General features: G+C 45.2%; 1 protein-coding gene and 1 long non-coding RNA gene across 6 annotated transcripts in view; both read right to left on the bottom strand.

Annotated features, from left to right (window-relative positions):
* Pdzd2 (PDZ domain containing 2) overlaps nucleotides 1–26,607 on the bottom strand; it is a 384,162-nt gene that overhangs the window by 163,269 nt on the left and 194,286 nt on the right. The gene's annotated exons all lie outside the window — the stretch shown is intronic.
* On the bottom strand, nucleotides 6,370–25,134 carry LOC143268642 (uncharacterized). Its single transcript, XR_013044689.1, has 2 exons — nucleotides 21,376–25,134; nucleotides 6,370–20,949 (listed from the first exon to the last, which is right to left on the bottom strand). It is a non-coding gene; the product is annotated as an uncharacterized LOC143268642 (long non-coding RNA).

Genomic DNA, 26,607 nt, shown 5'->3' with positions numbered 1-26,607 from the left:
TATATGGGTAGAAAAAGAAATATTCAAAATTAACGTCATTTAAATTTTCAATGGGATTTCATTTTAAAAATAAATTTATTTATATTTTATCTTATGTGTGTGTGTTTATATATGCACATGTGTGTGCATAAGTGGGCATCAGATCCCTTGGAGCTGGAATTACAAGGTTTGTAAGCCGCCTAGCATGGGTGTTGGGATCTGAGCTCCAATGCTGATACTGAGCAGTAAGCACTGAGCCATCTTCCCGTTCCCTCAATGCGACTTTAATACGTAGGTAACCTAAATTAACAAACCAAATACTAATGGCTAATCGCATATTGCTGTATTATTAGCAGCATATTAGATCTCGTCCCATTAGTAAATTAACTACACTATTTCATGTAGCATTATGTTGCCCAAGCTTTTTGTAGATCTTACTTTGGTAGCAGGCTTATGTATCCTACTCCATACGGCAGCGAAAAATGTTCTCATTCACTTTTTAATAGGCACAGAAAATTAAAGCTGATGTCAAGAAGCCATCTTAAACCACAGGCCTCTGATTCTCAAATTAATACTCTTATAAGTCCAACTCCTGGCATTTGCCTAAATTTAAGTGGAAATAAGGATCATAGCAAAATAAACTAAAATGGAAGAAATATAGACTATCTCCATGTGTTATAAATATATATTTTTCAAACAGGAAAAGGATGTCACCCAATTATATTTCCCAGATACTTTCATCATGCTTCTAATTTGTAGATTTGGAGGTTTGGCTAGAGAAACTCTAATATGCTACAAAGTAGAACTTAGTGGGTGACTTTGATTGACAGGCACTCGGAGCAGCAGAGTGCCGATGGTGTGGAGTAGGTCTGAAAAAAACACACAATAACCTGGGCAGTGTGCTGAGTGGAGACTCAGGATGCTGACGACTCTTGAAGGAAAACCCAAAACACAGCAACGTGAAGGCGTTTAGAGAGGACCTTTGAGAGGCAATTAGGTTTAGATGAGGTTATAGAGGTGGACCTTCATGATGAGCTTGCTTCCTGGTGGGAATTGATGCTAAGAGGCTGCTTTCTCCATCCCTGGCACAGGAGGGCACAGTGAGGAGGCGAACATCCACCAACCAGGAAGAGAGTCCTCATGAGAAACAGACATGTGGGCACATCTGTCCTGTCCTCCCCACATTCCAGGACCACCTGAAAGTAAATGTCTGCTGCTCCATCCATACCTTCTACATACCTTAGGGCAGCTAAGAAGCTAAGCAGGTGAGGAGCAAGGTCACAGTCTAATGGGACCCAGTTACTTCTGCTGGGGGCAGACCTTGGCATTATCCATGAACACCGATGCAGACACAGACTCTCCGTGGGTGCAAACGGACTTACTCTCTGAACTCCACGGGCTGATTTGCAAGGCGAGCAGCAGCATTTAGTTCAGATGGGCTGCTGCTTTAGGCCAAGCTCAGCTTTACTCCGTCAGTGTGCCTGTCCCCAGCATTCTTAGCTGTACCTTTCCAGTGATGTGTGTTGTTCAGCTACGCTGTGCTGAGCTATCTAGAGTACGGTTTCCACATCTCAGCTGCTAAGCCATAAAAGTAGTGCTTGCTGTTTTCTCAGGCCCTGCATAGGTAATGCTTACAGATTTAAGCCCATTTGAAAGGTTCTAAGAAGACAGATTTTATTCTCTTAGCATCAACCAAGACCAAGCTTCCCCACGGCAAGCACTCTATGTGTGTGTGTGCATGTGGTATGTGTGTTTGTGTGCATGTGACTCTGTGTGTAAGGGGATTGTTTATTTCTTGGCTGAGTAAAAGGGAGGAGAGGAAGGGAGTATACAACATGCCTTTGCAAGGTCACGAAAGGAGTTCAAAGTTGTCCCGTTGGCTTAGTCATAGTAGAAGAACTTGGCTCTGACACACCTCAGCAGAGGACAAGTCAGGGAGCGAGAGAAGTTGCTTTCTTGCTCCATTTGAGCAACATAACAAAACACCGTAAACTAAACCCGGTGGCTTAGCAACAACAGGCATTTCTCACAGCTCTAGAAGCTGTAAAGTCCAAGATCAAGACCCCAGCAGTGTCTGGGGAGGACCTTTGTCCTGGTCTCATTTCAGTGGCTGTGATAAAATCCCCAACAAGGAGTAACTTAGAGGAGAAAGGCTCTGTTTTAGCTCATGATTCCAGGCCACAGTCGCCACTTCGGGGAAGACAGGGTGGGAACATGAAGCAGCTAGTCACACCACAGTCCACAGTTGCTGTGGATATTGCTCTATATAAATAAAACACTGATGGTTAGTGACCAGGCAGGAAGTAGGTTGCCAGGCAGGAAGTAGGTAGGACAAGGAGAGAGAAGAATTCTGGGAAGCGGAAGGCTGAGGAGGGAGACAATGCAGCCGCCGCCATGACCAGCAGCATGTAAAGACGCCGGTAAGCCACCAGCCACGTGGCAAGGTATAGATTAATAAAAATGGGTTAATTTAAGATAAAAGAACAGTTAGCAAGAAGCCTACCATGGCCATATAGTTTATAAGTGATATAAGCGTCTGAGTGATTATTTTATACGTGGATTGTGGGACTGCGGGGCTTGGGGAACCTGGAGAGAAGCCCTCTAGCAACATACAGTCGTGAGCACAGAGAAGGGAATGCATGCATGCTAAGTACTCTGCTAGTACTCTATTCTTATACAGTCCAGGGCCCCAAACAGGGGAACGTGCTGCCCACTTTCCCACATCAATTAAGCCAGCCCCCTGCAGACATTCCCACAGGCTAACTGATGCAGACAGTCCCTCATGGAGACTTTCTTCTCACTTGTGTCTAAGTTATGTCTACTTGACAAATAAAACTAACCTTCAAAACTTAAATAAATAACTTTTTTTTTTAAGAGATGGTGAGCTAGGGTATCATGTATCCCAGGCTAGCCTCAAACTGTCTACGTTGCTAGGAAATGACATTAATCCTATGCCTATCTCTCAAATGCTGGATTATAGATGTACCGCCACATCTAACTACCTAGCTGTCTTTTTGCTATATCGTCACAGGCAGAGTAGAAAGGTCTCTTACCAGGTGTCCTATGAGCATTGTTTTAAGGTTTCTATTGTTATGAAGAGACATCATAACCACAGCAACTCTTATAAGGAAAACATTTCATTGGGATGGCCCACTTACAGTTTCAGAGGTTCAGTCCATTCTCACCATGGTGGAGAGCATGGCAGCGTGCAGGCAGACGTGGTACTGGCCACATCTTGAGCAGAAGGCAACAGGAAGTGGATTGAGGCACTGAACATGGCTTGGGTATATATGAGACCTCAAATCCCACCCCCCCACAGTGACACTTCCTTCAACAAGGCCACACCTACTACAACAAAACCACACCTCCTAATAGTGCCACTCCCTTTGAGGGCCATTTTCTTTCAAACCACCACAAACATCAATCTGCTGCAGGGCTTTATCACTTTCCCAAAATCCCCTTTTCCTTTAAAGACAGAAGTTCTGCATGTAGACTTTAGGAGACATAAGCACTCAGCTCATTGCTCTTAGCAGAACAAAGGAAGGGCAATGTGGTAATGTACTCCAAAAAGGCACTCGAGTATTCTAGTACCCTCTGGTTCACTTTCTGGGACATTTCTCTCCTACCTCATTACAGATTCATTGGGCTGAAGATAAAACCACACTTAGAACATTATCGTTCACTACTTTGAGACTCACTAGCTCACTCCAAACTTAATACCGGGCTATGGAAAAGCCAGAACAAAATAAAAATCAGAATACACTATAATTACCATGTTATTATAAGTGAGCAGGCAGACAGGGGTCTGGAAAAACTTGGAAGAGCAAACTACAGTTAATATGTATTGGGTGGTAGGACTGAGGGGAATTTTCCCCTTCAAATTATTTTAAAATTATTATGACCTTAGTATTGCAATGCATAAAAGCCAAAGTCGAGATAGGAAAACACAAGTCAGGCGGGCCCAATCTTCTCCATGCATCTTGGCCTTAGGAGAATTTGGCCAGAGACCACTGTTGAAATCACTCTACACCATGCCTGGCTTCTGACCCATTGAAGAGAGAGCCAGACACAGCTGCAGGCCGCAGAGTCCAGCACGTTGGAGACTGAAAACCTAGTCAAAACTTCAGCTCAAATTCCAATCTTCTGGAGCACCTTTAAAACATACTGCACGTATCTCAAACTAGATCTGAGAATTTTGGGTCTATATGACAAGTTCATGGGGCAAATGCCAAAGCCTACACTGAAGGCTTTTTGGGTTTGTTTTGTAATTTTTGCAGCAGATAGACATACATGTGTGTGTGTGCATGTGCATGCACATTCAAGCGCGCGCGCGCGCACACACACACACACACACACACACACACACACACACACACACATCCCTCCTGAGTATCTCAAGAGTTTTCAGTGTAAGGCAGACACAGGGTAAGAACAGATGCAGCCTGACTGACATATTAGCGTTCAGAATAACTGACCACATTTACTACAAAGTCATCTAGACCCTTTGAACTTGTTACTCAGGGCTGATGAGATGCCTCAGTGGATGAAGTGCTCGCTGGACAAGCCTAACAATGGAAGGTTCTAGACCCGTCACCCACATTAGAAGACAGAAACTGACTCACAGAAGTTGCCTCTGACCTCCACATGCATGACATGGTGCACACACTCGTACTCACATGATAATAATAAAATTAATTTTTAGCCAGGCGGTGGTGGCACAAGCCTTTAATCCCAGCACTTGGGAGGCAGAGGCAGGTGGATCTCTGTAAGTTCGAGGCCAGTCAGGTCTACAAAGAGAGTTCCAGGACAGCTGGAACTGTTACACAGACAAACCCTGTCTTGAAAACAAACAAACAAAAAACCCCCAAGAATAAAATAATTTTTGTACCTACTTAACGTTTCCTTCTCCCTAACCCCACAATGCATGCTCTATATTAAGCCTAAGCATGGTGTGGATGCAGGAAGACATTGTCTATGTAATATTCACCAATATTTGACCCAGCCAAGCTCTATACAGATAACTCCCAAAAGGAATCCTTTTAGTCAGTGGATCCAAGAGTTGGCCCCCAAGGTCAATTTCTCTTTGCAAAACCATCCCTTCTCTATCCTCTCAAACATCTTCTTATTTATCTCCTCACTCACTCTGGAAGATGGCAGGTGTTCCACGCCTGTCTCCACCACCAGACTGTGAGCTCCCCGACAGGAATGCGAAGCCTCCTTTTCCTGTGCCCCAACCCAAGCACACGGGACATGTTCCTTTTGTTGTTTTTATTTTTTGAGACAGGGTTTCTCTGTGTAGCCCTAGCTATCTTGGAACTGGCTCTGTAGGCCAGGCTGGCCTCGAACTCACAGAGATTCATCTGCCTCTGCCTCCCAAATGCTGGGATCAAAGGCAAACACCACCACCACCCAGCCCCTTGCTCTGGTCTTTGAGCACCTTGCTTTAAACTGGTATAATTATCGGTGCCTCCTTTCACTCCTAGAAGTGTCCTGGCATGATACGTTCTCTAACCACGCCATCACTAAACAGTGAATAAATGTCGATGCTTGCTCTTTGAAGTTTGTTTTTAAGGTCATCTTCCCTTTATCCATTATGGCACTTGTAGGTAGATTGTCGCAGGACTGATTCAGAAATCGGTTTTGCCAGGAATTTTAAGGATGGGGAGTAACTTTGATAAACACACAATTTTCTTCTCCTAATTATCTCGTCGGCTCGTTAACTGCCGCACCGACTTTGCCAGTCTTTGGCTCCTCTGAGCTTATTGGCATGACCGGGACCCAGGGTGGGGCTGTCAATGACTGGAGGTAGCGAGGAAGCCAACCCAGCATTAAATCCCCACAGGGATTCCTGAGAACTGATGATGCTGGTGAGGAGGAGGCGGCGGCGGCGTTCCAAACCAGACCGTACGGCTCCAGCATCCTGCCCGTCAAGCCATCTTTACGGCTGTGGGGGCACCTCGGAAAGAGAAGCGTCACTTAGCTTTCCCGTGCAATCCTCAAGCATGAGATGGAGCAGCAAGACCGAGGGCGGGTGAGGAGAGGGCTGGAACCAATTAAAGCACTTGAGGTTGAGGGTTCTGGCCTCTACCGCAGCAGTAGCAGCAAGAGGCGCACTGGCGGGGTTGCCAGAGGCGCTGATAAAATCGTGATTATCCAAGTCTATGGCATGTGGCCTGGGGTCTGGGCTTTTTACAGCGCATTAGGGATAGGAAAGGAGAACCGCAGGTCCGTCTCTGCTTGTAACTACAGTAGACAGGGCCATGCAACTGAAGCCAGAGGGGAGGGGACCTGCTTTACCTGTCTGGCCCACTTCCTCTGGCTCCTGAGAAACCCCTCCTTGGATTTAAGGGCCCAGAGGGATTTCCCAACTCTTGCCGCTCATTAAGCCTGTTTGGTTTTTTTTTAAAGCAGAAAGATTAAATGCATGGCCCGCTGCCAAGATCCCAGATGTCAGGAAAGCTTTCTCTCCTTGTGGATGGGTCCCCTGCTAAGTAGTACTTCCAATTAACACGTAAAGTCAGCTCAGAGGGGCTGGAAGAGGTGGGAGTCCGGGCGAGAGGGGTCTGGCTCCACACGTGGCTTTGCTGTTCATGTTGGTCTAGGTTCTAGTGAGCCATTCACTTGTCTTCTCTGGGACTCTGTTTCCCTAGTAGGAGCGAACTACTTAGCAAACTTTCCATCCTTCATGAGCAGGCTGTGAAAAATCAAAGGATTATCACAGAGGTCTTGAGAGAAAATACAGAGCTCTAAAGACTGTGCTGGCTGATATAGTTATTGATAATCGCCAAACGTGGCTACTTAAATTAGAATTCCGTCCTCAGGCTGAGGACACAGATCAATGGGAATGTGACTGGAGTCCTTGGATGGGGTGGCTTACATTCAGGGATGCCAGTGGTCAACAGTAGCATGCTTGTCTAGCATACAAGAGGCCCTGGGTTGGAGCCCTAGTACTGCACAGAATAAATAAAAACAAAATTTGATCATGTGGTCATGCAAGTTCCATTTCACATGGGGCTAATGGCTGCCATATTGGCCACCTCAGAGAGAAAACAGTACCCTCTTCTGGAAAGTTCCACTGAATGATGCCATTCTAAAGTTCCCCTTGGATTCCTGCCCTCACAATCTGGAGTGGAAATGGGTGTGGTGAGACAAGTCAGTTGTGGTAGGCATTCACACCTGGAATCCCAGTACTTGAGAGACCGAGACAGAACCTGTGTGTGAGGCCAGCCTGGGATATAGAAGGTGATGCCTTTGGAAAACAACCAACCAACCTGAACATCCTAGTCCTGTAAACACTCAGAAGGCAATGCTCCATATATGTCCACGGAGAAAAAAAGCCTTTCATAGCACCTGTACAAGCCACAACCAAGCCCACTTCTAGACCCTCAGAAGCGGCAATTTTTCCTTCTAATAGGTAAGACAGTGTAGGCATGTGAGGGACTTTCCTTCCTCAGCTTCCACAGCCTGTGGTACTCAGTTCAGCCAATGCAGGCCTGAGTCCCATTTTTAAGAAAATGCATTTTCAAACATTCTCTCCATGGCAGTGTTAGGCCTGCACACAGCAGGGCCCAGGACAACCTAACCACTGCCCCCATGCTGGCCTGACAGGCCATTCGGCACAGCCCCAGAAATGGCTGACTTGAACATTTAACAAAAGGACACAACCCTCCCAGGGCCAAGTGTTAAAAGCATTCCAAAAGAAAATGGCCCAAACAGAAGCTCCACCCCCCCTCCAATCTGTTCTTCATCTGTCCAAGGATTTATTGGCTCTTGTAGTAAATTCATCAATTGCCAAAGAGAGTTAAAACTGTGGCTCCAATGTAAATACTTGTTGGTAACAATCTCTCAGTGCGACACTTCAGATTTCAAGAGGCTGGGTGGCCTTCTAAACGCCTCATTAAATGGCAACTTTATGGCAGTAAGAGGGAAGGGCGCTGGGATTTTCCTGTACAGATGCATAAATCAATCTTTTCAAAGACAAACACTAGAACAACTCACAGAATGTGCGTGACTGGGGGAAGCAGGGAGGAGGGTCGCACAAGCCGAGGAAGGAGAAACTGAGACACCCTTGGAGGTCAGTCCAAAGTTTTCCGAGCTCAGGGCATGAAGGTCGCCATTCTGAACATTTCCGCTCAGTCTGACATGTGTTTATCCATCCGCAAGAAAATGGACCGCTCGCCTAAATGGCAAGATGCTAGGCACTGTGATCGATCACTCCACGTTGACTTCCCGTCCCTCCTGGAGATTTTCATAAAGATTTCCGGGGAGCAGCTAGTTAGAGCAAATTCAACGGCTTCTCTTAGTGTTGAGGAAAGCTTTCTCATCAACAATTTTGACGGACTACTACCTGCTGTAGAGTGATGGTCTTGTAACCACGCCTTTGGCCCACCTACCTCCCCAAGTTAATTTAATGCCACTTGTAGAGTATAAAACCACCATATTAACAACAAAACTCACACAGGCCCCACTACCTCACACATGCCGGTATACTGTCTTGACCACACCCATATATATTCCTAGCCAGAGAAGCTTCCACGGGCTTCCTCTGCTCCATTCAAATTTCACTGTTCTCCATGGCCTGAAAGGGCTATACTCCTGGGTCCAGGCTTGGATGTGGACATGCTTCTCTCTGATGTTCTCCCAAACACCCGGCGGCGGCAGCAGCAGCGGCAGCGGCAGCGGCTTGTGTGTGTGTGTGTGTGTGTGTGTGTGTGTGTGTGTGTGTCTGAAGTTAACAATGCACATTGCCCCTCCCTCCCTCCTTCCCCGCCTTTTAGCCAAGCAACCCTTTAAAGCTAAGCCTGGCCCTCGGTGGGCCAAGCTGTGTTAGCTTCCTTTTAGATAAAGTTGAAGGGAAAAACTTAAGACTGAAGACTGAAGCAGAAGACAGAGACTCTGAGGCACAGCATGTCCAGGCAGCCCTCTGCATTTCTGCCTCTGGCAGCCTTGACTTTGCCCCCTAACTGGATGTGGTTGTTTTTTTTTTTTGTTTTTTTTTTTTTTTTAAACTCTACTACATTTTGTCAGATTCCTATTGAAAAATCACCTCCATTGTTCAGAAAGAACAATGTGCGATTGATAGCAAGGCTAATGTCGGGAGGGAGGCAGAGTCTGTAGATCTCAGGAGTGGGGCCTTCCAGCTGCCAAAGCCCTTCCTACTGGAGACACTGCCACCCTCCCACTAGGGGTCTGCCCCCCCCCCCCAGCAAAGGCAAGACAAGTCAGAATGGTGCAAGCATGTAGCAGCTTGGAGGTCACTTAAGGAATCTCACGGTGGCCTCTGCCGACAGCCCGAGTCCCTCTTCCAAAGAGTGATTCTGGGCAGTTAATGCTCTGTGCATTTCTGAAGGTCGAGTCACTTTCCTAACACAATCCCTACTCTGTCACGGCCTCTCCCCACACACCATAGTCTATGGATAATCTTTCTTTGACTATTTGGATTATTTAGACTCAGCCAAGTCTGTGTTTAGAACCCTTGCAGAAGTTTCAGAGCTCATGAGTGTGACTATTATACAAAAGTCCCCATCAAGAATGAGCCTGGCCCATACCAGCACATTCAGGATTCAGGCGTGGAAGGGAGATCTGGCCCTAAGTGTCTGAAAGGCTGCCGCCATGGAGTCTGACACCCAGGAAGCATGCAGCAGATGTTTCCAAGGGCTAAGAGGTGCAGAAATACCTTTGGGCTCTCCTGTGGGAATTACCTGGTTCCGACCTGGGAATGGAAGGCCACTGTGGGCTGTGTAAGAGGTCCACAGGGAGGTCCTGGGATGTGACAGAGGGCCCACATTTCCCAGCATCCTTCATAGAGAGAGATTGCCTCAGGACATTTAATGGGCACTTGCCAACCCACAGTTTCCAGAAGGGTAGGAGGGCAAAGGGAGGAATTTCTCCTGCTGGCAGATCCTCAATGAAGGAGGAGGAGAGAGGAAGGGAGGAGGAGTAGAGGGCCCTGTGCTGGAGGAAGGAGGAGTGTCAGGGAGGAAGCGACCACTGCAGGCAGATGAGCATCTGTCAATCAAACCTTTGAGTCTACCGATCTTAGAACCTGGTTAGTGTAGTGCTGTGCATTAAGGTATCATTAACGGCTTAAGATGTATGTTCACATCTGTATGCTTCTTCTCCAACTAACCGTATTCTCTTCCCCACTTCCTTCTGGATACAAATTTATATAGTGTGTGAGAACCCCAACTTCACCTGTTATTAACTAGTCACAGATTGCGCCTAGCTTTTCTTTCCACCACCGATGATGGTGCGATCATTCCGCTCGCGGAAACCCACTTCTCTGAAAACTGCCACACAGCATTCAGAAACGCAGGCTTGGCATATTTTATTTATTCCCTCACTGATAAATGTTTCATTTTCACGTTGCCCCATTTCAAACGTTCCAGAGGGAACCCGTGCTCAAACGCGAGCATTTCACCAGCACGCATGTAGAGAGGTGAGCCTCCGGTCAAAGGCTATGTGTAATTTTAATACATCCGGACAAAATACCTGTGACAAACTTTACTCTCACTGATGGCATGTAGATACCCATCCCCCTAACTAACTAGACTTGATCCTATCACCTCTTCAAGTTTTTCCCCTAAGGCCAACCTTACCACCCACACTGTCCACAATGGATGCTGCGGAGATGCAGGAAAATAATGCTAAGGTTGGCGTTGCCCTGATAGCCAAGGGCTCTGGCCTTTTTCTATTGCCATTGCATATTCCCTCCTGGGACTTGCCATTTCAAGTAGTTAGCCCTTCCCATCCACAGATTCTATATCCATGGATTCCATAAACCATGGATCAAAATGTCCAGGGAACCCCCCAGCTGAAGAGTTACGGGCAGTTAATGTCTCCTGGGGGAGGGGAGGCAGTTGTCTTTCCAGGGGCAGTGGTTGCTATAGGCTGTCCATGTTCCGATGGATGGCCTCACACCCACGCACATGCCAACAACACTAAGTGAACTGAGTTGGTTATGAAGAAGAAGAGAAGGAAGAAAAAGAAAGAGGAAGAAGATGAAGAGGAAAAAGAAGGAGAAAGAGAGGACATGGATGAAGCAGAGGAGTTCTTGGCTTCGAGAGCAGAATTTACAGCTACAGATTTAGTCCAACTCCCTCAGGTAACAAATGAAGAGACACAGGAAAAGATCAGCTTGAGATGAGCCTGAGGCCGCCTAACAGAAATAGAAGCAGCCAGACCTCAGGTCCGAGTCTATGAACCAGCCTAGGGTTTCAGTTAGAGGTTAGCGTGATTCCGATTTGACCTGGAAACATAACTGGGCACTTCATCATCTTGTCTGTGTACTTTTATCCTATTAAGGAAAAAGAAAGCCCTATAAATAAACTGATAATTTCATTAAAAAAAAAAACCACATTCAATAAGCATTCATCACCATTGCCTGGTTATTCATTAACACATTAACTTTCTGTTTCTCCTCATTAGAATTTAAACTAAATGAGAGCAGGGAACCCTGAGGATTCCCTAAGACCCAGAGTTTCAGAAACTTTTTCCCTAGAGAGACAAGCATCTATCTACCTATAGGATACCAGTGACAAGCCAAAGTACAATTCTACCAAAGTCCAACATGGAGAACTGAAGAGCTTACCAGGCTTATGTATAGGGTATGGGTATGGGGTTCCATACAGGAGTGTGGGCAACCCTAAAGCAGTAGCACCACCAAAAAGTAACCCCAGCATAGATGGAGCCTCCTTAAATTAGCCTTCTATGGTCTATACATTCTAGCAGCCCCAGAGACCACGAGGCCATGTGAGATTAGGCAAAATCATACATGGCTGTCTAGGAGGAGAAGGGATGGCTGGAATCTCAGGGGAGAGTCCCATGACCCCCACCAGTCCCCTCTTCTGTGTAGGATTTCAACAGTCAACGGCACTGATTTTTTTGGGGGGGGGGTTGCTTGCAAGCAGCCATAGCCTTTCTGATGAGGGAGACGGCTGTTGTGTTTGGGGACTAGTGTTGTACAACAAGCTGGGTCTGCTCTGATGGGTCTCAGTAATTAATTGTTGCTAGATAACTGTCAATTATCACCTCTAAAGCCACCCACATGAGCAAAAAAAAAAAATGCAGCAAATGGCTTTAGTTTTTAAAAACTCCATTGTGTTCACCTGTGTGAGCTCTGCTAGATCAGCTGTCCATTGGTTGGTGGTCTAAAATATGGAGCACAGGACAAGGGCATTGCTAAAGATCCTTGGCCGCCTCTGCTCCTCCTGGATGCAGATTCCCTGTGCTTCTTCGGTTGGTGATGGCACTTGAGGGCCCCTCGGCAAAACCTCAACAAGAGATGAGGCATCCTGTAGTCGTCTGAATGAAAATGGTCCCCATAGACCCATAGGGAGTGGCACTGTGAGGAGGTGTGGCCTTGTTAGAGTTGTAGGAAGTGTGTCACTGGGGGTGGCTTTGAGGTTTCAAAAGCTCAAGCCAGGCCCAGTGTCCCTCTCTCTTCCTGCTGCCTGGTGATCTGGATGGCTCCTTCTCCAGAACCATGTCTGCCTGCACGCTGCCATGCTTCCTGCCATGATGATAATGGACTAAACCTCTGAAAGTGTAAGCCACTCCAATGAACTGTTTTTCCTTTATAAGAGTTGTCTGAGTCATGGTGTCTCTTCACAGCAATAGAAACCCTGACTAAGACACATCCTGAGTCTGTTTTGTTTCTTTCATCTCCTGGAGTACAAACTTCAACCTCAGGCCTTGAACCCTGTGGGGTTTCAAGGCCTGTTTCCTGCTCTATAGAGTGGACATGATGGAAAACTCTAACCCTGGATCTGGAGAGGTGGCTCAGTGGTTAAGAGCACTGACTGCTCTTTCAGAGGACCTGGGTTCAATTCCCAGCACCCACATGGCAATTCACATCTGTCTGTTAGCTCCAGTTCTAGGGGACCCAATACCATCACACAGACATGCATGCAGGCAAAACACCAATGTACATAAAAATAAATAAAATATTAGAAAAGAAAGAAAGCTCTAACCCTGAAGAATAGAAAGGATGAGTATCGAAATGTGTTTGTTTTTCTGCATAAGGCCACAGGAGGGAAACCACTGGAGTTTGTCGTTGTGGAATATTTGTTTGCACTGCAAAGATGTGTCTTTGCCAAGCACCTTTTGATTGGTTTAATGAAGAGCTGAATGGCCAATAGCTAGGCAGGAGAAGATAGGCAGGATTTCCAGGGAGAGAGAGAGAAAGAAGAATCTAGGTACACGGATTTTCGCCAGCAGACTTGAAGCAAGTTAGAAGTGCCTTACTGAGGAGGGGTAACCGAGTCACGTGGCAGAACATAGATAATTTAAAAACAAAACAGGTTAATTTGAGTCACAAGAGCTAGTTGTGAAAAAGTCTAAGTTAAGGCCAAGCTTACATAATTAATGAGACTGGTGGTCCAAGAAAGTCTGACGAGAAAGATTGCTACAGTTTGTTTTATTAGTCATGGTGGCTTGCAAAATTGTCAACTCTTAGGCTGAGTATTTGCACATCCACAGTGAAGAGACAGACCCAGACTAAGGACTATTAAATATGAGAAAACAGAATGATATGAACAGCATTGTAGAAAATGCACTCCTGAGAGAAGAACCCTAATTTACAAAGCAAACTAAATCCAATCATGATAGGGAATGCTAGATGAACCGCGGGGTTATAGGGAACCTTCAGCTATGTGCCAGCAGGTCACCTACCTACTGCTGTCTCTGAGCGTGTATTTACTCAATCTGTTGCCAGGACATTCACAGCTTCCATTTGGCCCCTTGAAATCATAAAGGCCATGTTCTGGCCCAGGCTCACCACTCCAGGGAACAATAACCATTTAGTTACAGAGCTATGAATGTCCAACAGCCAATCAAAATATAGTTCCTGCTGATCAGATTTGGGTCTTTGCAAACGAGGATACAGACTACAGCCACTCCGGAAAAGCACAAAAGAGAAAGCATGATGTGCATAGAATTTTGAGCAGGTTTTGCTTTCATCTGTTAATAGGGAAGGCCAGAGAGGCTATGATGAGATCAATGGCAGGCAGAAGGCTGAGGCATAGGTGAGTTAGAGGATAAGAGATTCAAATAGTTACGAAAAGGTCTGTCCTCAAATTGACCAAATCTGAAACATAGCGATAGATTTTAGTATAAAACAAAAAAGGCTCATCACCATATTGACTTTCTAAAACCAGATGTCTCTGAGGAAGTGATGTACAATTTGAGAACCCCGTCTTTATTAGAACCGAAGTCAAACATGGTTTTGAATCATCTCAGTTTGGGCATTGAAGGCACCCTTCTAACCCTAACAGAAAGGGTTGCGTTTCTAATCTAGTAGATACTGCAGATATACAGACAAAGAAGAAGACATCTAAAAAGGATTCTCTGAAAAACACTAATTCTTATAGATCTCAAGAGACACCACAAGGACAAGAAAAGGAAAAGGCGTTTAAAATGCAGGCAGGGGACAGTGTGCAAAGTCTGTATCATCGGGTTGGTGACATAGCACAGAGGGAGAGTCTTGGCCAAGCACGTGTGACGTGTAGTCTTTGCTTCGATCCTCGGTGTATGCAAGTGGAAAAAAGGAAAATGCCAGAAGGAACGACAAGTAGACAAACTTGGTCTGTGTCTTGCTGAAGTTGCTTCGACCATCCTGTTGTTGGTAACTCCCAGGCTGGCCCCCCACTCACTACGGCAGCCATATTTGCTCATTCTGTGGCATGTGTGCTACCTGCGGCCAAGAACAGCAATGAGTGAATACAGATTTCCCTAAAACATTGAGGGTTTTTTATTTCATTTTTTAATTAAATTTTTGTAGGCATTTTTAAACTCTATTATGTTGTTCTTGACCTATGGGCTTTGTGGATGACAATGTCATGCCACTTGCCAAGAAGTTGGGCATGTCTGTCTGTGGCTGGCCTTGAGTTCTTGACCTTCTTGTCTCCACATACCAAGGGCTAGAATTATGCACACCATACCTGGCATGATTTGACCATTCTTTGTGTGTGTGTGTGTGTGTGTGTGTGTGTGTGTGTGTGTGTGTTTTGTTTTTGTTTTGTTTTGGGTCAGAACCTAGGACCTCATGCATTCTGGTTAAGTGCTCTACCACTGAGCAATATCCCCCAGTGGTTGACCATTCTTAGGAAAAATGGCTGTTTGGCTTCTCTTGCTGAGAAGAGATGCAGGGGAGGCAATCAAAGTGACCAGGTCATCTCAGAGGAGAACTGTGAATTCTTAATACATATCTGGGCAGTCCAGCACTGACATGAATTGGAATATAAAAGGAATGAGCATCAGTGAATGACTGTATGTGGTACTGTCCAACCACAAGCCCACAGTCATTGCTAGACAGTATCGTGTCTATACAGTTTGCCAATGGGGTAGAGCTGTGCTTAACAACATAGACTTAAACACCAAGTTCTAGCCAAACCTACCAAATCCCAATAAAGCAAAGCCTCTCAACCACAAAAGGACAAGATCTTTACATTTCTAAGCACTTTATCCTCTTCACTCACCCTGCACCCCCCTTAACAACTTTCTCTACCCATGGTCTTGAGATAATTTATAGTCTTTCAAGTCTCAGAATAGGAGAACAGTGTTTTTAAAGCTAAATTCTTAGAAGACAGGCTGAGTGACAGTGGACATTGGGAAGAGATGGAGCCAGCTGTTTGGGAGGAGGCATGAACCCAGGACACTTTCAGCAAATGGAGAAGGGGCCAGGGCATCACTCCCAGGCACCCACTGCAGTCCACACAGGAGCCATCAGCGTGGGAGGTTCTGGGATACTTGTCAAGCGCACACATCACAGTCATGGTATTTTCTCTCTGACCCAAAACCAAGATACAAACCAGTTCAGTTGGCCAGGGCAGATTAATATACAGCTGTAAGATATCTCAATATTAAAAGAGGCTTTTCAGCAAAGTTCGCAAAGCAAGTTTCTGTGAAGCAACTCTTCCTTTTCTCTGGCATGATTGTTAGGCAGGACCTGATCAGAAGCACTGTTAATACAATATGCAAAACACAGCACTCTAAAATGAATTCCAAAACAGGGGTACTTTCTGATAAATCAATGATGGGTCTAAACCAGTCCTAACCCTACACTACTGATAAGAGATGTTTCAAAATGGCAGAAATGTATAAATGTAGCAACAGGTGCCACAGTAATAATTAACACCCATTGAAAATTTCAGCTGGGTCAGGTACCTGCAACCCCTCACTGAGCCTCACCCTCCACCCCACCAGTATACATTCCAGTTTGCTACACTTTATCAGACAGCCCTTTCCCTGACACAGGGAGGTACCGATCACTTCACTCAGACAGGTGAGAACACTGGATCCTCTGCATTCTCACAGCAGAGCCCAGCTGTCTAAGCAGAGCAGGTTGGCACAGGCCTGGAATTCTGGGTACTTGGGAGGATATAGGTTTCAAGTTCAAGGTCTGACAGGGCTGCAGAGTAGATTCAAGGCTACTTAGTGTAACAACTTAGTGTAACCCTGTCTCAAAATAAAAAGCAAAAAGAGGATTGGGGCTGGGATGGCGGTGCACATGTTTAATCCCAGTATGCAGGAGGTTGAGGCAAGCCGATCTCCGTGAGTTCGAGGCCAGCCTTGTCTACACTGTGAGTTTCAGGCCAGACAGGGAGACACAGTAAAAATCTGCCTCAGAAAGAGGAGGGGAAAGGAAAATAAAGGAGAGGGAAGGGGAGAGAAGGGAAGGGAAGAGAAAGGAAGGGAAGAGAAAGGAAGAGAAGTTAAGGAAGCCTTAGACTTGAGGCTCTACCTGGTCACCATCCATGACTCAACATCCATGGTCAACATCACTTGGTCTGCCCAGCTGTGATCTGGCACATAGTCCGCCTTTAGAGGCAGAACATTTAGTATTGCCTCATACTCTGGGAAATTTGCTCAGCTGTGGATGACAATAAAATTACAGTTTTCCCTTTGGATCAGTGGTTCTCAACCTTCCTAATTCTGTGACCCTTTAATACAGTTCCTCATGATGTGGTGATCCCCAACAATGAAATTATTTGTTGCTACTTCATAACTATAATTTTGCTACTATTATGAATTGTAATGTAAATATCTAATATGTAAGATACCTAATATGTGACCCCCAAAAGCGTCACAACCCACAGGTTGAGAACCACTGATTTAGACGATACTGAAGGCCTGCAGTTATTGACATTAATTATCAAGACCAACCTCTATACAATTAGAACCTAATCCAAGGAAGCCACAATGTTGCTGGAAACAGGGAGCCCAGATTTGGAGATGAACTGCATTCTCGGGGCAAGCGGGCAGCACAAGTCTACAACCGCTGGTGAGAAAGGACAAACCTTTCCTGAAGGGCCTGGAAGAAGACCTGGATGGATGGGGTGAGAGGCCAAGCCCGGTGGCACACCCCTGGAATCCAAGGACGTACAAAGTGGAGGCCGGAGCAGCAGGAGTTCAAGGTCAATCTCAGCTACATAGTAAACCTGAGGCCAGCCTGGGCTCCACGAGACCGGATTTTAAAGAAACAAAAAGATGCTATCTATACAGAAGAAGCAAACTATCACACTGGAACAGATGTCTAACGGTGAACTATCGTCTGGACGTGGAATGTCTTCTGTAGGCTTATGGTTTGGATGCGTGGTCTTCAGCGTCTAGCAACATGTTTTTAGGAGACCGTGGAACCTTTAGAGGGTGGGGCCTTGCGGGAAGACATGGGTTGCTGGGGAGAAGGCTTTGAGGGTGACAGCCAGTCCACTTCTGTTCCCAGTTCCCGGCTTCACAGTCCTCTGGGGCACAGTAAGCTGTGTGTGGAGCTCCCACAGTCACAAGGAGCCCCAGCACGATGCTTTCTGTGCCATAATGGACTGTGTCTCTTCCACCATGAAGCGAAGTGAGCGCCCTTTCTGTAGAAATTATTCCTGTCAGGTATTTGGTCACAGCAACAGAACAACTGTGCAGCGACCTATATGTCTTTGAGGATTATGTATGTGGGTAAGAAGAACATGCTAATCCCTGCCATGACTTTTAATCTACTTAAATTTATCTTTTAATCCATCTCGAATTTTCCTCTAGAGTGAAGTAGAGATCTAATTATATGCATTCTACATGAAAGCCAAAAAAAAAAAAATTCACTGGGAGAAAAACAGAGAAATTAGAGATTAAAAAAAAAAAGTAGTCAACAGGAATGAAGTAATTGGGAATTAACATGTCCAGATCTCAAGAGAAAAGAGATACAACCAGAGAAGCGAGATTTGGTATGGTCTGATATCACGTGTGTCAATTAAAATGCATGAAAAGTGCAGTTTATCTCCAAGTAGCACGTCTATCTGAACCGTCTGAAACCAAGATGGGAAGTGGGAGTGAGTGGGAGCAGAGTTCCCAGGATGAAGGTGCTTTAGTGAAAACTATCATTTTCTGTTTGAGTAAACTGAGCCCAAAGTGCATACAACAGAATGGGTATGTCTATTAGATCTTTGTGGCAGGGCTATGCTAGACTGTCTTTGCATGTTCATGTTTTAAGTCTTTTAAGAGTTCCCAGAGGCTAAATCTAGAGTTTCCTCTATCAACAGCCTCCAGAGCGTTTTTTATTGTTCGCAGCTCATTCTTGAACATAGAGGAGAGAAACAGGGCAGAAAAATGAAGTTCCTGACCCCAGCTGTGATGGTTAATGTTACAGGTCGTCCTGGCTAGGCTACACAGCCCACTTGTTCAGTGCAATAGCTGTGCAGATGTTCTTATGAAGGCACGCTGCAGAGGAGGTGAAACGACTGAGTTAGATACAGCCACTCACTATGAACCCAGGCAAGCACAGAGCCCACTCTGTAGTGCAAGCTGGCATAGAATCCCATGGAATCAACATCCTTCCTGCCTCAGCCTCCCAAATCCTGGGATTATAGAAAATGCACTACCACATTAGGCTAACATCAATGTTCAAGTCAGTAGACTGAATAAAGCCACCTCCCCCTTTCCTACTCTACCCGGGATGTGGGCAGAAGACCGCAAAGTAGTCAAAGATCTTAAGAGAAAGGACAAAGACATCCAGAGGAGACACCACTGTCCTCGAGACCCCAACACAGACACCACGTGTATGTTTTCGTCTTCTCTTTTCTACCCTGTGTGTGGTGCTTCAGCCGAGGACTACGCCATCAACGTCCTCCTGAATTCCTTGCCTCTGCTCTGCTCCACAGATTGTGGAGTTACTAGTCACTATAACTGTGTAATATGATTTCCCAATCTCAGCCTTTCTCTGTCTCCCCAACACCCCCACACATATAAAATGTATCCAAGTGCATGTGTCTGTGTGTATAGAGAACCTGAAGGCGTTTATACATACAGATTGCTCTGCTTCTAGAGAATTCTGATTATACACCAATATCATAAGTTTGGGGGCAGCCACAGTCTCTCTGTGTAATTAAAACAGTCCCCAACTTTGTACCACTGATACAGGAAAGCTGCTCTGGGGCAGGGAGAGTCCATGATAAGTTGGTTGAGACTAACACATTGGAATTTAATGCATCTTGAGTTTATCTATGGGAAAATATATTTCATGAGAAGATAAAATTCTTCAATGAGGTGGCTCCTTTCTGGACATTTTCCCCCCTAGTTGAAATTTCCCTGCCTGACCATGATGACTCTCTGGCAAAGTGCCCTGCTGGGAGGACATGCACCCACACTCCTGCTTGGGAGAGGAACAGGAGCCTAAGTGTGCTCTGTCCTTAGACTGGAATGTTTCCTCAGGGAAATCCTCCCGCTCACTGCACTGAAAGCACAGGTTGGCAGGATGAGACTGAGTCACCCCCGAGGAGGATTTCTGCATACCCATAGCATTGGTTTGTGACCCACAGCATCCGGTCCGGGCTGACCACATATCACAGTAGCTGAAACACTCAACCCATCTCCAAACACCGCACACGCCTGGATACAAGGTGACCTCCGATATCAATCTCACCGTTCCTGCTGCAGAGTCCCTCACCAATTGGAGAGACAAGTTACTTGAGTTATTTTAATTTGCTATTTTTCTGTTCACTATATTTTGCTTTGGCTCTTGCAAACCATGAAAGTTCAAATGAGAAATGAATGAAATTACTGAAGCAATGATCCAAAGTGGTAATACATCATAAAAATATTTCTTGACATTTCCACGGGATCAGAAGGTGACTCAAAATACAAATGATCCTCTATTGTCCCATTCAAAAGACAGCCACAAAAACTTGGGGGATAAATAGATTAAAATGAGGCAAATGAACGGCAAATTACTGGGTATAAATGTTCTATTATATTAGATCTACATTAGTATCTTTACATAGCAATACACAAAAGTACATGCATATAAAATGCATGCACAAATACATCAACATATAAATTAATGCCAACCGAGATGCTGGTGTCCCTGGTCTCTGGCTCTTGTACTACAGGCCATTTACTTAATTCTTCAGTATCAGTAGCATTTTTATATTTATGCCTGTGATGACAGTTTCGCTGCGAGCTTCTCGGGACACACCCTTTTCACCTTGATCTAAGTTACTTAAATAAGACTGTTAACTTGTTCCATTTTAAAATGATCTTTAAAAGTCTTGTTTACAAAGAAATCCAACACTTGTTACTATGAGGTCAGAGGCCCTGGAATATTCTAAGATGTCTTTAAAAGACCTTCCCTCCCCCTGCCTTAAAAATACTATTACCTCAGTTGACCTCCTTTAGCAGCTAAAACAGCAATGACTAAGGTCAGTCCAGACCAATGTGTGTTCCCTAAATCCTTTGATGTCCAAAATAAAATAAGCATAAGCTCTTCTCGCAGGAGGGGGGAATTTGTGAAGCCTCAAATGCGAGACAGTGCTCTCTTTTCCATGGCAACCTTCTTATGGGGGCAGGGCCATTAATTCTAGGCACCTGTGGTAAATGGCTTGGCTTCATTTCACACAGTTCCTGTCATCTGCCTTTCTTCCCTCAGCAGGCAGCCACGGCGACGTGGCACAGGATTGTAGGTGGGCTTTCTCAGGGTCGTTCTGTGGGACTCTAGAGGAATCCAAAATATTGGGTGCTGAAGACCCAGCAAAAGGTACGCCTCTCGCCAGGTAGATGCTACTCAACACTGAAGCCACGCTGACAGCCACCAGCTTTCCCTCTTTCTGCTAAAAATAACCTATGGGAAGTGGCCTGGAAATACAGTGGCAGAGTATTTGCTGAGAGCAGATTTCTGGGAAACCACAGTGTCGGGCATGAGTCCTACCCATGCCATCGCTGCTTTCTGGAGGGCTGAGACTCAGTCCACTCTACCCGCAGCTGCCCCAGGAAATGGCATCAGGAGTCGGTGTCAAATCAACTCCAGCACTGCTACAGGCACCTCCAATATATATGTGAGCCAGAAAGAGCCACCGGTAAGAAATTCGGAGATTTTTCTAGAATGTTCTAAAGAAGAGCCCAATATCTTAGGGCCATTACCTGTATCACTGACCAAAGGGGAATGAAACAGTGGACAATACTCCGGTTGTACATGATGCTCCGAGCGGTCAGTGATTTCCCCTGTGAAGGGATGAGGAAAGGAGGAGAGGGGGAAGAGATTGACAATGATGAAAAATACTTCTGAGTCAGGAAGCAGAAGAGCCCGAACTAAGAACTAAGGGCCATGGCTAGAACATAACTAATGTTCTTGTTTGTATATGGTGGTCCCCACCAAAAGTCAGTGGAAGCTGGATTCCCAGTGAGGTAGTCTTAGAGGTGGAGCTTGGGGAAGGTGTTTTGACCTTGAAAGTTGCGGCCTCATGGATGGACCAATGCCTTCCCCCTGTGAGTGAGTTTTTGCTCTCAAGGGGCTAGATTAGTTACCATGAAAGTGATTAGCATAAAGTGAGCCTGACCCTTGTTTTTTCTCTCATACACGTCCATTGGCCCCTCCCCATCCCACATAAGTTAAAGTTCCTATAAGATCCTTGCTTGGAGACCCTGTCTTACAACTGGAGAGATGGCTCAGCAGTTAAAAGCACTTGTATGGCCTGGAGAGATGGCTCAGAGGTTAAGAGCACTGACTGCTGTTCTGAGTTCAATTCCCAGCAACCACATGGTGGCTCACAACCATCTGTAATGAGATCTGGTGCCCTCTTCTGACCTGTAATCATACATGCTGTATGCAAAATAAATAAATGAATCTTTAAAAATAAATTAAAAAATAAAAACAAACATAAATAAATAAAATAAAGAGGCAATAAATGAAAAAAAAAATCCTTGCTTGATGTAGCCACCCAATCCTGAAGTTCTCAGCCCCTAAAAATAAAAACCCCAAACAAAGCAAACCACATAAAAACTTCTTTTCTTTATAAATTGTCTAATCTATTAAAAAATCCTGAAAGGCAAATCAAGTCTAGTCTTACCTAAGGAAAAAAATGAATATAAGGTTGGAGGTGTAGTTCAGTGGCAGAGCACCTACCTAGCATGCAAGGCCTTAGTCCCCAGTAAAGCTACAATAAATACATAAATAAAATAGTATACAGACTAAGCATTTTGGGAGCTTGATAATTAATTATAGCACAAAAATAGAAACTTGGGCTGGAGACATGGCTCAGCAGTTAAGAGCACTTGTTGCTATTACAGAGGACAGGTTCAGTTCCCAGCATCCACACTGTGGCTCACAATTGGCAGGTAACACCAATTCCAGGAGATCCAATACCTTCTTCTGACCTCCAATGTCACCAGGCACATATGTGGTGCACATAGATACAAGCAGGCAAAATATTCATGGACATAAAATAAATAAATCTAACAACAATAATAATGATTTTAAAGAGGATTTTTTAAATGATAGAAACTTGCTTCAATTTCTTTTGTGTTTCTTTCCATTAAGAAAGCTTATCTTTAACCTAAGAAGCATTTTATGAATGAGGAAACTGATTTGGGGCCCTTTTAATAATTGGCTCCAAAGTGACAAAGAACAGCAGAGAAAGAAGCATTTTAAAGCCCCAGCTCAAGGGGCTCAGGAGTCACACTTTCCAAAAGCCACATGCCCAGCACAATACTGAAGACCTCCATGCTGGACCCTATTCAGTTCTTACACTAACTCATGAGGATGTGGCCAACCTCATCTCTACTCTGCAGTTGAGATAACCAAGACAGAAATGCTACACAGTTCACGGAGTGACACCCATGGATACAGTGTATCATCCCACCTTATGCTACCTGTGTAACTGTGTATGGATACAGTGTATCATCCCACCTTATGCTACCTGTGTAACTGTGTATAGATACAGTGTATCATCCTGCCTTATGCTACCTGTACAATTGTGTATGGATACAGTATATCATCCTGCCTTTTGCTACCCTTATAACTGTGTATGGATACAGTATATCATCCCACCTTAAGCTACCTGCAAAACTGTATATGGATACAGTGTATCATCCTGCCTTGTGCTACCTGTGTAATTGTATATGGATACAGTGAATCATCCCGCCTTACACTACCCGTGTAACTGTTTAGACAGTACCTCTGAGCCTGTGGTCTGGAACTACAAAGGTAACACCAAGCAATGCAAACATGAGATCCTTATATTCCCTTCTTTCTCTGCCTTCCTAGCCTCAGGATTCACTGGTGTGGGACAAGGCTGCCTCAGGCCTGCAGCTGACTTCCACACAGGAAAGGCTGCAGCATGCAGAGCTGAGGTGTAATCTTGGCTTGGCAGACATGAGCTTTCCTACAGTGGCCTACCTAGTTTGCATTGTTTCTGTTCATTAGGGAAAGGCTTTTCTTGTCTACCTTAAACAAACAAGGAATTTCACAGTCAAAGGTTTTCGTTTTAGAGAGAATAAGATTCCTTATGGTTTCTGGACCCATAAAAAGCCAATTGTTCCTTCACAGAGCTGGTGTGTGTGTGTGTGTGTGTGTGTGTGTGTGTGTGTGTGTGTGTGTGTGTGTGTGTGTACACAAGCACAAATGCCCCCCATCCCCTGAGGGATTGCCTCAGCCAGCAGCCCTGGCCTAGCTGAAAGAGACCATGTCTCCTGCAGAGGAGTGCAGGAGTCTGGCTCCCCTTAGCAGAGCCTCTGACTAACTCACCCCATCCAACCCCAGCACCTCATACACCCACATAAAATACTGCTCCGGGTTTAAAGTCGGCGGGGAGTTATGTCCAAGAGTTGCTGTGGATCAGCTTGAATATTCTCTCAACAGTGCGCATGTGGCACCAATGCTGGAGCTCGGGTTGGAATCTACCGTCTGTATCCCATTAGGCCCTTTTATGAGCTCAGAGCATGACTGCCTGGTTTGCATTTGCAGCAGAGGGAAGCAATAAGGGGTGGCAAGCAGAGCGTCTTTAGGGACACCTGATTCAGGTCAGCTGCTGCCGCAGAAACACAGAGGAGATGACCGGGAGGTGTGACCGGAGAAAGGCGGAGAAGGACCCTAGCGAGACAGTTGGAATACCCAATCTGGAAGTATCCCTGCCGTCTACTAAATTTGCTCCAGACAAAAGTTCTGAACTTCTCAACCTGAACTTCACCTCAGAAGAAGGAAATTGGATTAGATATGCTGTGGGAATCCCTTCCATTTAAATATTCTAGTACTCTAGTCCTTTAAAAGACCGCTGATTCTGAAGGACATGAGCCCATGTTCCTAGTACAGCGCATTACTTCCAACAGCCCCCCAGGCCATTACTGACTGCCTCATGAACCAAATGACTATAAGCATACACAGACAGGTTATGAAATCCATTAACACTCACAGACACATGATATCCACAAATCACGCACTTCTCTATATACATTATTTGACCTCAGGAGTTATAAATTGTTATAACCTCTGGATGCTAAACAGCATATTAGATAGACTTCTCTATATAATTCTCTTCACTCCCATCCAATCTGGGACTTGGAATCTAATAGAGAAGAATAATAGAAATAAGATGATGCAAAGCAACTCTCTGAAGAGACACAATTCCATTCAGATGTGGTCAAGCCAATGACTTTGGTATCTAAGAGCCAGATTTGATAATTAAGATTACAGTAGATCCCAGCACAATGACATGTGCCTTTAATCTTAGCACCTGGGAGGCAGAGCCAAGGGATCTCTGTGAGTTCAAGACCAGGTTAGTCTCACAGTGAGTTCCAGGTCAGAGAAGGCTGTACAGCGAGGACCCTGTCTTTAAAAAAGAAAGGAAGGAAGGAAGGAAGGAAGGAAGGAAGGAAGGAAGGAAGGAAGGAAGGAAGGAAGGAAGATGATATCAGGAAGAGAGATGTATAAGTCAATGTCCAGAAATCAGAGGCAGACACTAAAGGGTTGAGCTCAAAGAGTTTCTCACAGGGATGGTTTACAGAAGGGTCAGGCAGGGCACAGCACCCAGAGCTTAGCATCTCTAGATCTGAAAGGCAAGTGGGGAAGGAAGCAATCATTACTGGACCAGATGGGAGCTGGAGCCACGAGTGTCGACTGCCCCCAAGGGCTTGGGAGAAATTAGCTGTTGTCAGCGAGGTTGGGACGAGCGTGAGTGCGTAATGATCACTTCAACCCCTCTCCTCTTGCTTCCTGTCTTCTGCAGGGTGGAGTCCTATGAGCTGGATCCAGCCAGAAGCAAAAGGCAAGGGAACCCAATGTTATAGATCATAAACATGATCCTCCTGGTACAGAGGAAGCCAGAAAATGAATTTGGGGCTGGGGCAGGGGGGCGGGGGCGGCAAGAAAGCCACACATGTCTGCCATATGCATAATGCATATTTCAGATGTATTTAGGACACATGTTTGTATGTGTGTGGGGGGTTCAGACACATGAGTGTGCAAGTACTTGCATACACACACACACACACACACACACACACACACACACACACGTGCTGACAAGAACAGAATGGTGGCTATCTTCCTTTACTGGTCCCCACTTTACCGTCTTGAGACAGGGTCTCTCACTGAACTAGAAACTTGGTGTTTCAGCAATGCTGGCTGGCCAGAGAGCTCTGGGGCGATACTCCTATTTCTACTGTCCAATGCTGGGGTTACAAGTTCACAGTCATGCTCAGATCTTTATGAGGGTGCTGGGGATTTGAACTCTGGTCCTCATACTTTTAGAGCAAGTGCTCTTACCCACAGAGCAAAGTCTCTAGCCCAAGATAAATACATTTTTGATTTTTCAAATATTATACACGGTGTGAAAGGACTGTACTACAAGATGAGTCTAAAAGGAAAGATAAAAGACTTCTGCTATATCACAGATGTACTGAATTTGCTAAAATGAGAACTTTAAGTGTAAGTAACTTGGGGACATTTTTCAATAGTCTAAGGCATAGTATATTTGTTTATAAAATTCCAAAAAGGGTGTTTATAAATGATGAAAAAAGTGGAACTGTCAAGACACCCACCAACCAGGAAAAATCATCACATTATTTTCCTTTACCTTCCAGCCCTATGAGCTCCCCAACTCCAAAGATATCAAATTCCAAAGTTTGCACACAAATGTGTTTTTCCATTTGCATTTTCTATCGGCTGGCAATTAAAAAAGGAATCTCAGAGGTCAGCCAAGAGTCACAAGTAATGAATGAGTTTGATATATTATCTCTAGATTGAAAAGTGTAGTAAGACACGTTATGAAAAAACACCTGGAAAAAAGGCCCTTGGCAGGACACATTTCAGGGGTCATTATCCCGAACAGCATCTCTCTGCCAACTCATGCTTAATTTTCATCAGGGACCCCTGGAAAC

The sequence above is a fragment of the Peromyscus maniculatus genome, chromosome 15, assembly GCF_049852395.1.
Source record: "Peromyscus maniculatus bairdii isolate BWxNUB_F1_BW_parent chromosome 15, HU_Pman_BW_mat_3.1, whole genome shotgun sequence".
NCBI classification, from domain to species: Eukaryota; Metazoa; Chordata; class Mammalia; order Rodentia; family Cricetidae; genus Peromyscus; species Peromyscus maniculatus.
Note: the sequence above shows the minus strand (reverse complement) of the source record. Positions and strands in the feature narration are given on the sequence as shown.